The sequence below is a fragment of the Nelumbo lutea genome, chromosome 3, assembly GCF_056320005.1.
Source record: "Nelumbo lutea isolate HS-2025 chromosome 3, American lotus-T2T, whole genome shotgun sequence".
In the NCBI taxonomy this organism is placed as follows: Eukaryota; Viridiplantae; Streptophyta; class Magnoliopsida; order Proteales; family Nelumbonaceae; genus Nelumbo; species Nelumbo lutea.
In genome coordinates this window covers 47,590,473-47,605,204 of record NC_142686.1, presented here as the reverse complement: position 1 = coordinate 47,605,204, position 14,732 = coordinate 47,590,473, and positions in this window count along the sequence as shown.

Genomic DNA, 14,732 nt, shown 5'->3' with positions numbered 1-14,732 from the left:
TTGGTGGTGTAATACTAATGAGAAGTTCTCTTCCAAATCCGCTTACCACCTTTAAGTGTAAGCAATTGGTGAATCATGTGAGTGGGTTCAATTGGAATAAGAATGTTTGGAATCTTAAATGCACACCAAAATTAAAGTTATAGGTTCTTTTGTACATTTTATTAAATTACAGGCTTCCCTCTATATCTCTTCTTAGGAGTAAAGGTGCAAATATTGATGGCGATTGTAACTTTTGTGGTGAAGAAGATGTAAATATGTTTTCCTATTATGACAACTTTGGAAAAGAAGGAATCTAAGAGTATTTAAGGACATTTCAATCCCCCTCTCTAAAGTTGTAGAAAAAGCCCACTTCTCATTTGTTGAATTTCAAGAAAGCTTATCTAATCCCAAAGGGCAACAAAGTTCTAAAGGTTATAAGTTGGTTAGATGGAATCCCCCTGAAATGGGAATGTTGATACAAATTTCATGCTAACTTTGGAGTACAAAAAATAATGTGGACAAATTTAAAGAAACTCAATTACTTTTTTCTGCAGAAATGTAAGTGGGGTATAAATTCTTTTTTTTCTTCTTTTTTTTTAATAATATCCTATGATTCTCTTGCCACAGACACAACTGAGCTTGTATTTGTAGCTTGTCATGGACATGACCCGTAAAGCTTGACGACTTTAGTTGTAAGAGGTCCTTTGGTTGTAATGATTCGATGAAGTTCTTTTAGGTTGCAATAACTTGATTGAAGATTTATTGTTTGTAGTAATTTGATAGATGATTTCTTTGATTTGTAGCACCTCAAATGACTAAATTCTCCGACTCATGTAACATGGGACTATAGCAATTTTGAAGCTTTAGTAGTTGAGGAGTCAAAGTTCTAGTTTACAACAAGAAAAGTTGAAACATAACATGGGAGCTGCTGGCTGCTGGAGGGAGCCAAAGAGGAAAACCCGAACAGGGCATGCCCTTCTTTCTTCATCTATTTATAATGCTCTTTGTTGGTGAGTCAACCCAAAAATTTGAATTCAAATGAGAAGAACCATCTTCGGCCAGCTATTGTTTCTTTCTATTATAAATTGTAATTGATATGGATTCACCAATTTTGATGATTCGGTGATCAATTTACTAATCCTCAACATGCCTTGTTAAGGTAAGTGGGTTTGACTAAAATCCCAACACTTGGGATCAAGTGCCATTTGGCAAAGGGATTTGGGCCACGTAGCATTCAATCCATTAACTAGCCACGATTTCTTTCTTTGTTAGACCAATTAAGCCTCTCAATTGCCTTTTAAATGGTATCCAATAAATCCAATTTAAAATTTTGCCAATATGTTAGCCATGATAGATTTCAATTTGTGATTTTTTTTACAGTTTGATCTCTTGTATAGGGTCGGTGTATTTGGAAATCAAGTGATTAAAGGCTTAAGCCTATCATTTCCTTTAATTTGCATTTTCACTGGACCCTACTAGTGTTTCCTTGATTTAATGGGCCAATACATTGGGTCCCACCTAAAAAAGCATCTCCTCTTAGTGGGCCCAATAAAGTTTATACTCTTAAGATCAAGAATTCCTTGAATTATTTATGGTTTAAACTTATGTGGACCAAGATATTTTTTTTTCTTTTATTTGGCCATTCACAGTTTATACTCGTGGGGGCCAAGAGTAGAACACATAATAATTTGTTTATTTTGTGACTGCATCTTTTCAAGTTGCCTATGCACCATTGAAGGAATCAAGTAATGACATAGTTTACAGAGTAGTTTGTACTTGTGCTTTGGGGTTTTGTAGATAGTTTAGGATCTTATCTAAGAGCACTTAATAGATAGTTTAGGATCATATTTGAGAGTGCATTTTTTGTTGTTTATTAGGTTGAACCATTTATACTCATACTTGGGAGTCTTGCAGACAGTTTGTGTTCATATTTGAGAGCAAATTTTGAGTGATTTTAAAATGGCGAATAGTTTATACTCATACTCTTAGAGTTTTGTAAATAGTTTATACTTGTATTCGGGAGCATATTTTGACTTATTTTAGAAGTTAAATAGTTTATACTCATACTCAGTAGTCTTGTAGATAGTTTATGTTGTATCCAGGAGCATATTTTGAGTTCTTTCGGAAGTTGAATAGTTTATACTCATACTTGAGAGTTTTGTAGACAATTTATACATGTATCTGAGAGCAAATTTTGAGTTCTTTTGGAATTCGAGTAGTTCATACTCATACTCAGGAGTCTTATAGATTATTTATGCTCGTATTTAGGAACAAACTTTTAGTTATTTAAGAAGTCGAGTAATTTATACTCATACTTGGGAGTCTTGTATACAGTTTATGCTTGTATCTGGGAGCAAAATTTGAGTTGTTTAGGAAGTCAAGTAGCTCATACTCATACTCAAAAGTCTTGTAGACAGTTTTTTCTTATACATGTGAGCAAACTTTGAATTGTTTAGGAAGTTGAATAGTTTATACGCATACTTGAGAGTTTTGTAAACAGTTTATGCTCATATCTAAGAGCATATTTTGAAAGTTAAATAGTTTATATTCATACTCAAGAGTCTCGTAGACAGTTTATGCTCATATCTAAGAGTAAATTTTGAGTGATTTTAAAATGACGAATAACTTATATTTATACTCTTGGAGTTTTGTAGATAGTTTATACTCGTATCTAAGAGTACATTTTGAGTTATTTTGAAAGTTGAATACTTTATACTTATACTCACGAGTCTTGTATACAATTTATGCTTGTATTCGGGAGCACAAATAGTTTAAGCTCATATCTAGGAATGAATTTTGAGCAATTTGACTCATTTTCTTTTTGCATAACATGTGACTGTATGCACGGTTATACATCCTATAGAAAAGAATTCCTTTTGTATATATTCTTGTAAAGTAACTGGAAGTTGTGGGACTTGTTTCAATTTTTTTTAGTTACCACTCGTAGTGGTTGGGTAGCATTGTTCTTGTCTTGTCTTTTCTTGTTTTTGGGGGGAATTTGTGACTAAACCCTCCTTTTATTCTACTTTAATTGTTCATAAGGCATAGGTGACTAGTGTGTCACATGACTCCTGTTGTGTAATGATAGTTCAATCATGTTTTGAGAGTGATATGGTGGATCAGGGTGAAGGGATTTCCTTGGGACTTAAGGCTTTTACTTGTAATTGATTTAGTACTATCCTTAGTTTATGGCCACAAACAAAAGTGTCATTAGGGATTTGTGTACGATTTAATAATGCCCCCTATGCAAGTTTGTAGATGATAGGACAGTGAGGGCATTAAAGAGCTTTAGGTTCAAGGGATCCAAAGGTAATGGTTGTCATGTTGGTGGTAGTTATGTCATCACTCTAATATAGTTCGATAACTCCTAAGTCAGTCAATTGCATTATCTTGTCTTTGAGGACAAAACATTTTTTGATTGGGTAACTGATTACCTTATGGTAACGACAATACCTTGGATGGTTAATCTGCCATTCTTTTGGGTGTTCACAATTAGGAAGTTTTATAAGCTTTTTGATTAAAAGGGTATCAAACATTTCTAGGACATCTGAGTCGGGGAATGCGTACACTCTCTCTTCCAATTCCTTAAGAATGAGTTTTGGTTTTTCTTTTTCTTTTTGAATATTTGATTTTGCTTATTTCTTGCAAACTTTGAAATCGTACAAATTGCTTTACCATCAAATCACCAAAAGTTCTGACATTGTTGCATGTCTCTACGAAGTGCGCAATATGTTGCCTAGGGTTACATTTCCTGTCAAATTGTTGAAACTTCGGGGGCTGGTACCTTAATAGCATAAACATATGATCAATGCGCTCAATATATGGCTTAGTATATACCGATGATGATTGTGAGGCACCCCCATACTGAGTACGTATCATGTCATCTATCATGTTTTGGAGTTATTGTACTAAGAGGGATGCAATCGAGGCATGCTAGCATCCTGTATGTTAGTACGTTCCGGCAACTCCTCTCAGGGAGGGTTTACTCATGGGGTGAACCTTGATGGGTGTGAAGGCCCCTAACTGGATGTCGTTGTTTGCATTTGTTCCATTCGGATCATATGAGAAGAAATTTGAATGTCCTTCTCTTCTATCGTCTTTGTTAATTTAGCGATAGTTGCAGCCATTTCAGCAAGTTGCTCTTCCATTGTAGTAGCTCCTGCCATTATAATGGGTGCTACTGAAGTGTAGGAGTGTGTCTGTGTGTAATCAGATCCTTCAGTCTTAGGGGAGTTGGGATGAGAGTCGAACCTTGAGACATTACTAGATTCCGCATCCGACATGGTTATTTGTCCACTGTTTTGATGTTCAAGTGGAGTTGTTGAGATCAACTCTTTTCTCGAAGCTACCCCTTCCTTAGTAGCATTCTTCACCATTAGTGGCCTTAAAGGTTTGGTTTTGGTGTTTCAGCTTTTTGAAGGGACCCCTAGAGTTGTACAGGGAGCAAGACATGCAACCAATTGTGAATTTTTTTACCTCATCGTTATACGAGTGGTTGGTCTCTCTTACTTAAAAGTTGGTAAAGCACTTGAACTAGATGAACTTGTACTATAAATTGCATTTTTCTTGTTGTTGGTGACACTATAAACAACTTTCTTTGGATCCATGTGTCCAAACCGCTTACAAAAAATTGATGTGCCAATTTAAGAGATGAGAGGAAGGAGATATCCCACTGGGTGTGCTAGAAATTTGTCGACACAAATTTCATGCTAAATTTAGAGCACTAAACTTAAAGATTTAATTTCATGCAGACAAATTTAAAGATTTAATTTTTTTTTTGTAGAAATGTAAGTGGGATACAAACTCTTTTTTTTTTTTTTGAACACCCTCTGATTCTCTTGCCATGGACACAATTGAGCTTGTATTTGTAGCTTATCACGAACACGAACCATAAAGCTTGACGATTTTAGTTGTAGGAGGTCCCTTGGTTGTAATGATTCGATGAAGTTCTTCTTGGTTGCAGAAATTTGATGAAAGATTTATTATTTGCAGTAATTTGATGGAAGTTTTCTTTGTTTTGCAACAACTCAAATGACTAAATTCTTTGATTCATGTGACACGGGACTATAACAGTTTTGAAGCTTCAGCAGTTGAGGAGTCGAAGTTTTAATTATTCCTTCCTACAGCAAGAAAAGTTGAAACACAACGTGGGAGTTGCTGGAGGGAGCCGAAGAGAGCTTGCCCTTCTTCTTTATCTATTTATAATGCTCATTGTTGGTGAGTCAGCCCAAAAATTTGATTCAAATGAGAGGAGCCATCTTCGGCCAACTATTATTTCATTCTATTATAAATTGTAATTGATATGAGCCCACCACTTTTCGTGATTCGTTGATCAATTTACTAATCCTCAACATGCCTTGTTAAGGGGTTGGGCCCATGTAATTGATAAACGGGGTTGACTAAAACCCCATTTGGCAAAGGGGTTGGGCCCATGTAACATTCAATCCATTAACCAGCCACGATTTCTTTCTTTGTTAGATCAATTAAGCCTCTCAATTTCCTTTTAAATGGGATCCAATAAATCCAATTTAAATTTTGCCAATCTGTTATCCCGTGACAGATTTCAATCTGGTGTATTTGGAAATCAAGTGATTAGAGGCTTAAGCCTATCACTTCTGTTGATTTGCATTTTCACTGAACCCTACCAGTGTCTCCTTGAGCTTAATGAGCTAATACACTGGGTCCCACCTTAAAAAGCATCTCCTTTTAGTGGGTCCAATAGCTTCTTTCGATTTTATAATGGGCCCTATTTACTTTACTTCTTGGGCCAAAAAAAATAGATACCTGAGGGAACAATAAAGATTAATTTTCATGCGTCGTGTATGAGTGGGGGCATGTGCACCATTGCTACATTAGTCAGAAACCATCTTGGTGAGGTTCTGGATTATAGAGCCTATAAGTTAGGCCTTGCCTCTATTAACAAGGTTGAGGCCTGGGCTGTGTGGGAAGGCCATAACTTGGCCATGAATTTAAGAGATTTCCCTCTTATTATTGAAGGCGACTCCAAGATTATGATATCTTGTCTTAACCATGTGACGCTATCTCCATGGAACTTTAGGAGGATCATTCTCGACTGTTAAGAGTTAAAAGAGAAATGCAAGAAAGGAATCATTTACAAACACATCTATTGTGAAGCGAATCAAGCTGTTGATTGGTTGGTTCACAAAGCAAATGAAGCCCAGTTGTCTAATCTAGGTTTTGTTTCTTTAAATCTCTGTAAGCTTCCTTGGTCTTTTGCTTTTATTTGTTTTAGTGATTTGTGGGAATGTGCTACCCCTATCTTTTATTTGTTTTAATATTTTAAATAAGAAATTTGTAAATTTTGCATATATGAATAAGAATGTATTCATATGTGTATATCATATATATAACATTTATTCAACGCAATGGCAGAAAACTCAAAAAAAAAAAAAAGAAAAGAAAAGAAAATTTGCCATTTTAGGCCTAGGCTCAATGCAAAGACAGAAAACCCCATTATAGTTTTTACATAAACATGGGCTGGATTGGACTTGGCTCAGGTTGGGCTTGCTTAAGTTGCACAAGTTGGAGCAAGCCCACGGTATTAGATCTGTTTTTAGTATGGTTCGAGTCTTACAACATCGCACACAATGACACTAGGGATGGCAATTTCCCCCATAAAATCGGGGCCCCGCCCCACCTCGAATGGGGCAGGTTTTCCCTAACCCTAAATAAGGATGGGGTTGGGACAGGGAAAATAATTTTTCCCTGAATCGGGTACGGGGCAGGGACGGGTTTTACATGTAATTCCCTGAATCCGCCCCGAACCCGAAGGTAAATTAGTAACATACTTATAGGTTTAATATTGATATTTAAAATATCTCTAAGTTTTCCCTAAATTTTTAAAATCCTAGGATCCCATAATTTTATTTTTGAATTACCACTAAAGTATTATAATTCAATTCTAAAATACCCCCAAATTCCTATATCCTATATAAATAATCCATAAAGTAGATAATTTTTAAGTAATTGCCTTAGAGCGGAAAAATTCGGGGATTCCCCGTCCCCAATGGGGAATGGATGCTCCACCCCGAACCCGCCCTACCACCGGGGACAGGACAGGTATGGGACAAGGTATCGTGACTTCGGGATAGGGATGGGGAGGGGGTGCCCCGCCCCATTGCCATTCGTAAATTACACTTTCTTAGTCCCTTAGTCAGTTCATTCCCAATTGAAGCAATAGAAATGGTTGCATATAATTTGCCCACTCACTTTGGAGCCAAACAATGGAATGCAGAAAGTGATGAATTCATTGAATTCATTTTCATATCTGCCCTATCAAAACTATTTGATGTATTATATAGAAGTGATGTGTGGCTCACTGTGACACTAGCAAGTGCACTAGCCGTTCAAGTAATAAAGTAGTGAGTGAAATATCGTTCCCACGAGGATTTAGGAAACAAGTATCAATACTAAATTGAGTACTTTTTATCTTATTAACAAATAAATCAAAACTTTAATGAAAGCTAAAAATCCTAAATTAAAATCTATCTAAATCATTGGTCCAATTGCCTTCAATTCAGGTTAGAAGAGTAAACAGTAAATTTCAATCTCAGAATTCAGCAATCTATCAATTTGGATCATTTGAATAAATCATAATTGAGCCTTGGTTTGGTGAAACCCCAAGGTCATGAACAGCCTCTCTCAAGCGCATGTTCATCATATGCATGAGTGACAATTCTTCTATCTCTAACAAGAATCTAATCCCCATGCATGCATTTCTTCAAACACTTCTAAGGCATCAATTCAAAACTGAATTGATCACCAACTGAATTGTGCAAGTTATCTCTAATCTTGCATCCAATTCAGTTCTTGAATAGTAGATCTGAATTCCTAGAGTCTCTCTCAAGCATTCTAGGAATTTCAAGCTTTAGATCCATTCGGCCAATCTGAAAATTGTAGATCTGAATTCTCTTTCAAGCAATTCAGATATTGCAATCTCAGATCTGAGAATTCAGATCTGAGTTTTGAAGGTTAGTTGGCCGAATTAATCTACAATAACACCCTTATTCAAGAAACTCCAAGTACAATTCATGACCATTCGAATGAATAAAAAAGAATTAGATTGCTGAACTGAAATTTTACAAGCTGAAATACATCAAGGAAGAATGGAAGCTTGCTTGTCTTGAACTTCCTTCAGCCCTTCTTCTTTTTCTTCCTTGCACCTAACCTTCTTCTCTTCTCTTCTCTCAAGGTGGCCGAACCTCTAAGAGTGGGAGAGCCTTTCTCTCAAGCAATTCAACCCCTCTCCCCCCTCCTAGAGGTCTCCTTATATAGTTTTTCAAGGGGGTTCTTACCCCTTCTTGAAGCCTCTAGAATGGGGTGTATTACACCAATTTCTTGAGCTTTCTAGAGCTCTATTGAAAGTCTCCTAAGGACTGTTATTTGGGCTGCACTTAGGCTCACCCTTAGCACATGATAGCTATACATTGAGCTGCTCTTTTGGGCTAAGAATGGGCATTCCTTGATGGGCCAAATTCTATTCTTAGCTAGGCTTTCTTTTCTTGGGTTTTTTCAAGGAATCCACTTGCTCTTCTTGGGCTGAAGTGCTCTCTTTTGCTTCCACAACCGGACTGGGCTGAATTTGGTCTTTTTGAACATTCTTTTCTTGCATTTTTCCTTCATTTTTTTGGATTAATTACCCCTGAAACTTATTCTTAGCATTAAGATAAATTAAGGCAAAAATTAATAAAACCGACATAAAAATCCATGCTAAAGTCCTAAAAAATTATAGATAAATTATAGGTTCATCGAGAAGTAAAGCCATATTTATTATATCTAAAATATACTTTCTATTTATATACTGATCCAATACAGCTAGATCCCCTACCCACACTTATCCACGTCTCATTACAGCTATGAACATCTCCCGTATTTACATATTACCATTCATGCGGATGCGGAGATCTGAATTGTATTAGGGGAAACCACTAATGAATCAGTCAAATGGTCACTTGGCATCCCTCCATTTTGCGAGGCATGGTCTGACCTGCATAAGGGCAGATTCTCTATTTTTTGTTTAAAAAAAATCATAAAACTGAGTTCTAATTAAATCGTGGTTGAACCAGTATGAAACTGATCAAACCATCAACCCTTTCAAATTTATTGTTCAGTCTGAGCCCGAATCTCCTAAAAGCAGAAATTCTAAGAGGATGACATTCAGCTGTATATTAAAAATATATCATATACATATATGTTAAATTCATGAGAGATGTTCTCAATGTGTCGTTGGATGCTTGTGCTTTCAGGATCCCATCTTGTTTGGTTTGGTCTTCAAGACATTGATGACATGAAGTAAGAATAGAATGGGTAGAGTGGAGAGAATGGTAAACAAATGGACTAATGTGGCAATATATATTTCTCATCGATTTGTATTTATCAACCCAATACGTTTCAAGTTGAAATAACAATGGTATTAAAAAATTATAAAAAAACAATGGTACCAAACACAACTTAAAATTTTCATGTGGTGGTGGGTTGGATACGTGAACGAGGTAAATATTAGGATTTTACTAGAAGAGACTCTTACAACCAGGCTGGTGTTAAAATGTTTCCCATGTTACATTCATTTTTTTAACTGATTTGATTGTGGTATGGAGCTTGGATCTTTTACCCACGGATGTTTCCCACACCTACCCATAGGACACTGCAGCTGTGCATTGGGAACATCTTTCATATCTACATGTTACAATTCATGGGAGATGTTCTCAATAAACAGCTGTAGTGTTCTATAGGTAGGTGTGGGTAGGAGATCCGGGTTGTGTGTATAGCTCCATATTTATTTATTTATTTTTATTTTTAAAAACTCAAAAACTTACAAAATTCTAAAGGAGTTGAGAAGCAATATAGGAGTGTTTGGTGACAAATCACTTATTTCAAACAGGAGTAGTATAGGTATTTTCTAAATGATGTGGCAGCCAAAACAGGTTGTAAAGGAAATAAGCACTTATTAAATAAATATTTAAAAATAAGCTCAAAATTTGAGTTTCTTAAATAAGTGTTTATTTAAAAAAAAGTACTTATTCAAGCTTAACATAAATGAGTGCCTTTTGGTGTGGTCCTGGCCATGGTTTTAAAAATGAACCGGTGATCGAACTGGTCAGGGGTCAGGTATTCGGTTTGAACAGTCTGACCGTTTGACCTGAATGGCCGGCCCACTCTGACAAAAAAAAATAAAAAGATTTTAAAAATTTTGAAAAATGGTCAAAACCATTTGAACAGTTCGAACGATTAACTGGCCAGTTCAGCGGTTTGCTGACCAAAATCAATGGTTTTTGGAGAAAAAACAGTTTTAGAGAAAAACGGAACCAATCTAGTTCCCAATTTTTCCGGTCCGATTTTAAAAATTTTGGTCTTGGCCCAAAATAATGAATAAGCACTTAAATTTTTAAATAAGCGCTCCCGAGTGCTTATCTTATTTTGATAAAGTAAAACGCACCTATGAATTTTGATAAATAACACCTTATTAATTACCACATTTATGATACCAGTTTTTTTAAACCACATTTATGAGAATCCCATTGATACCGTACAATTGCTTAGGGATAATTGCAAAAATGCAAGTTCCACCCGTTCAATTAAAAGCAAAAAGCAGAGGTGGTACCTACTTTTTAGTTTTTGCTCAAATCTCAATTTCTTCATCAAGTACCCGCAGATTGGATCCATATTCGACCCAATCCCTAATTATAGGTATTAACTTGTGGGCCTGAATTGGACCTGATTATGACTGATTACAACGTTTTTGGAACAGAACCTATCGATTGTCCCATATCAATTTCTTCATCTAATGACAATGAAGAATCAAAATTTTGATAGGATATGTCCCATATCAATTGTATCATATCAATACGATATATCTCATATCAATTGTATCATATCATATCTTTTAGTCTTCAATACACTTGTAAGGCTGTGTTTGGAAAACTATAAAACCATAATACTCAAGATTAAAGAGTCCAAGACCCTGTTTAGAACGACACAGTCCGGTGACATCATCTTGCCTTGGCCTGTAATTCAGGCTAGTGGAAATGTGCGGGTCTTTAAAAATTAAAATTGAAAAAAAAAATATGTAAGGCTAAAATTTGTTAATGGAAATTTGATATTAAAAGGTTAAAAGTGAAATTTTACTTCTGATCAATTGGGAACCATGAATCTAAGTATATTATTAAGTTATAAGGGGCTGGGGATGACGATAATGTGGGTATGGGGAGGGTTTTATAAACTCTATATTCTACCCGCCTCCCTAGACCTTGAAACTTGTTCCCTCCCCAAAACTCATAGCGAGTTGGATTTATAGAATTTAGACTCTCTTCCCATATGAAAATGCAAAACCCTCCCTGATCCTATTCTTCTTGCATTTGAGGGTGGGATGGATCGAATTGACGGATTGAATTTAGAATCTGCTTCTAATTTCAAATTATTATCTATTATGAATAAGAAATAAGCAAACAAAATAACAAAAACAAACATAAAAAATTTCAATTATTTGATTAAGGCCAAGTGTGAGAATACTTAAAATCAGTACTTATTTAAATAAGCACTTATTTTGGGTCGGGACCACACCATTAAACACTTATTAACCTTTGGGAAATAAGCCCGAGATAAGTATTTATTGAATAAGCTCAAAATTCCAGTTTTTTTATGTATTTATACAATAAGCACTTATTCAAAAATTTCTCTCAAAATTATCTCTAATTAAAAAAAAAAATGATTTCTAATGACTGAGATCTGAAGTGTGCGAACCGTCCTTGTTTTGCAGGGTTGTGATCTTTTGTTTTATGTTTTTTCGGTAGGTTAAAAATTCGCAATTGCTTGCGTGAAGTGATGGTAATATATAATTCTCGTTGCCGCCACTCTTGGCTGTGATGGCACAGCTGGTGGCGCTGCTGATGACTTCCTGGACCTGAATGGCAACATGCTTGACGATCTCTGAGACTTTGAGTTAGAGAGAGACCACCACCCTTAAGTTAGAAAAACTCAAAAACCCAGTGTACAAATTGAAAATTTGAAAGAAAATGAAGGGTAAAAGAATCAAAAGTTCGCAGAAAAAGACCATCAAACGTCTAATATGAAATAAGTACTTATTCTTTAAAATAAATACTTGAAAAAGCTGGATGTCAAATGCAAATAAATGTTTATTCAAACACTTGTTTTTGAGCACTTGTTTTTAACATAAGCACTCCCAAACATGTGGGTTGGGGAGGGTTAGGTTTAGCTTAATAACGTACCTTCTTCATACCCATATGGGTTGTGAAATCTCATAACCTCTCCCCACCCCAAAATTCATTCTTCAACAGAAAAACCCCTCCTCGTTTAGGGCATATACCTGGTTAGGTAGGGTAGAAATTGCCATCCTTAGATAGTTATACCTTTGGACTGGTATTCTAGTAGAATAAAGCAAGTGTTTACATTAATAAATCTAAGGATTCATTTGGTTCACATGAATAGGGGCTGGAATCAGAATTGGAATGGACTATTCCAATTCTAATCATTTGGTTGGGTGGAATCGGAATCCCAATCCCATTTCTGTTAGAATGATATTCCAGATTTGAGGGAATGAGATCTCATTCCTGCTGATTCCAATTCCTACTCCCATTTCTATCTGAATCAAACAAACTAAGGGACCATTCCAATTCCGATTCTAACTACAAATCCTTCTTTTAAGACAATATGCCACAATCAAATGGTTCTTATACATGATCAACATATTTGGTGTACAGTCTTGGGTCTAAAAGTATCATCAATTTTGATCATCATCATTTATCATAATATTTAATTATAATCTAAGCATGAATCATGCATAAACATTCGTTCACGTTGTTTTTTATTTTTTTATTTTTTGGCATTAATTACATATTATACATTAATAGGGAATTAAGATATGGAGACGGAGTAGGGTGCATGTGAGTTCACTGACTTTACCACGAAGAGCGTTAAATGGGTTTGATTCAATAGCTCCATAGTTAGAGGGATAATAAGCAACCATAGTGATTTCATTCAGTTCACTGTCCATAGTCTTTAAATCATTTATTACTATTTCAACCCGTGTTGTTTTTGGTGTAACACTACACTTATTCAATTCTAACCTATTTAACTTGTAAGAGAACATTTCTTATGTATTGTAGATAGTCATTTTTGTACATATATAACTGTAACCAAGCCAATTTATTATGCTTTCTGTCATTCTATCGCTTAACTCATACTTTCGTTTGAGTGGGTTCACTTCTGATCTTGATCTTCTTAACTTTCTTACTTATTCATATCAAACAATTCATAAATTCCTTTGAACCTTTCATTCCTGATCTTGTTCTTCCCATTTTCACATATTCATATGAACTTTTGCATTTCTCCTTATCAGTATAAAATGTAGCAAATATAATTTTTTAGGCTCTTTTCGCTTTTTAGTAAGTTATTTAACTGGGTAATTGCATTTACCCATGTTCTTTTATTTCTCAAGTAAAAAGGCAATGATCATTTTAGCCATAAAAATCTAATATTAAAATGAGCATTTTTGTCCCATTTAAATGTTGGGCAACTTTCCCCCCAAGTGGGAAAGTTATTTACCTACCCACCTAAGAGATGGATACCAGGAAAATAAACTTTCCCTAGTCCCCACATAAATCTAAAAAAAGAACATGAGTTTCTTCGGTCAATGGGAGTCAAAATCCCATTGACCAACTTTCCCCACTCTCAAAATCCAGAAAAAGAACACTCCCTTAGGTTGTGTTTGGCTTGAAGGAAAAAATATGAAAAGGAAAGGAAAGGTAGGGCCGTAGGGAAACCCATACAAGGTTTGTAAAGATTTCCCTACATTTCCCTTCCTTTCAATTCCCTACTTTTTCCTTTAAACCAAACATAGCCTTAGTGAAATCATTTAGATGTGATGGAGGAAGATTTGACCCTACCCCTTGGCCATACGACATGTGGAAGCAATCGAGAATGACCTGGCAGAAGCGCCATCTCGGCACGACAGCGGGCCCACAACCCGAGTTCCGAGAAAAAAAGTCTTGAGCTCCCCCAAAGGGGGAACCTACAACCCAAGCTCCCCAAGGAGGAACCTGAGCTCTCCCTTCGAGGTCCTGAGCCTTACAAAAAGCACAAAAGGCAAAGACCCGAACTGCCCACCCAGAGGCAGTTCAAGCCACACTTCTATCCGAACTCAAGACTTCACCTCATACACCACTTCGGCTCCAAATGTCCTGACTGAACAACCATACCTGATGCCCAGGAGACCCGTACACGGAGGCGGCGCACCTGACTGATTAGGGGTCCGACACATGACAGCCGCCATCCAACGGCCACTTGCCACCGCCATCTCAGACGGACAGAGGCGGCCTTGGCAGCTGGCAGTGGAGGTTATGACACCCGAATTGGTAATTGGCAGAAGAAATGACACCCGATCTGGCAGAAGAAATGACACCCGATCTGGCAGAGGTAATGATACCCGAATTGGCAGAGGTATGGAAGTAAGTGTACAGGGTGATTATAAGAGGCCCCCATCTCACAAAGAAGAGGGTATGTGATTCTTGCGCTTTTTGGTCTTAAAATTCCTCATTTCCCTTGCCTTCTGAAGAGCACTAACTTGAGCTTCAGAGTGTTCCAAACGGGTTCCTCCCCGGAAGCCTTCATTTTCTTCCTTGTTTTAGGCACCTCCAATCTCGTCAGAAGCGAGGTAACCAGCAGCTAGGACCAACAGGATTGCAAACCATCATTTGGCGCCGTTTGTGGGAAACTTT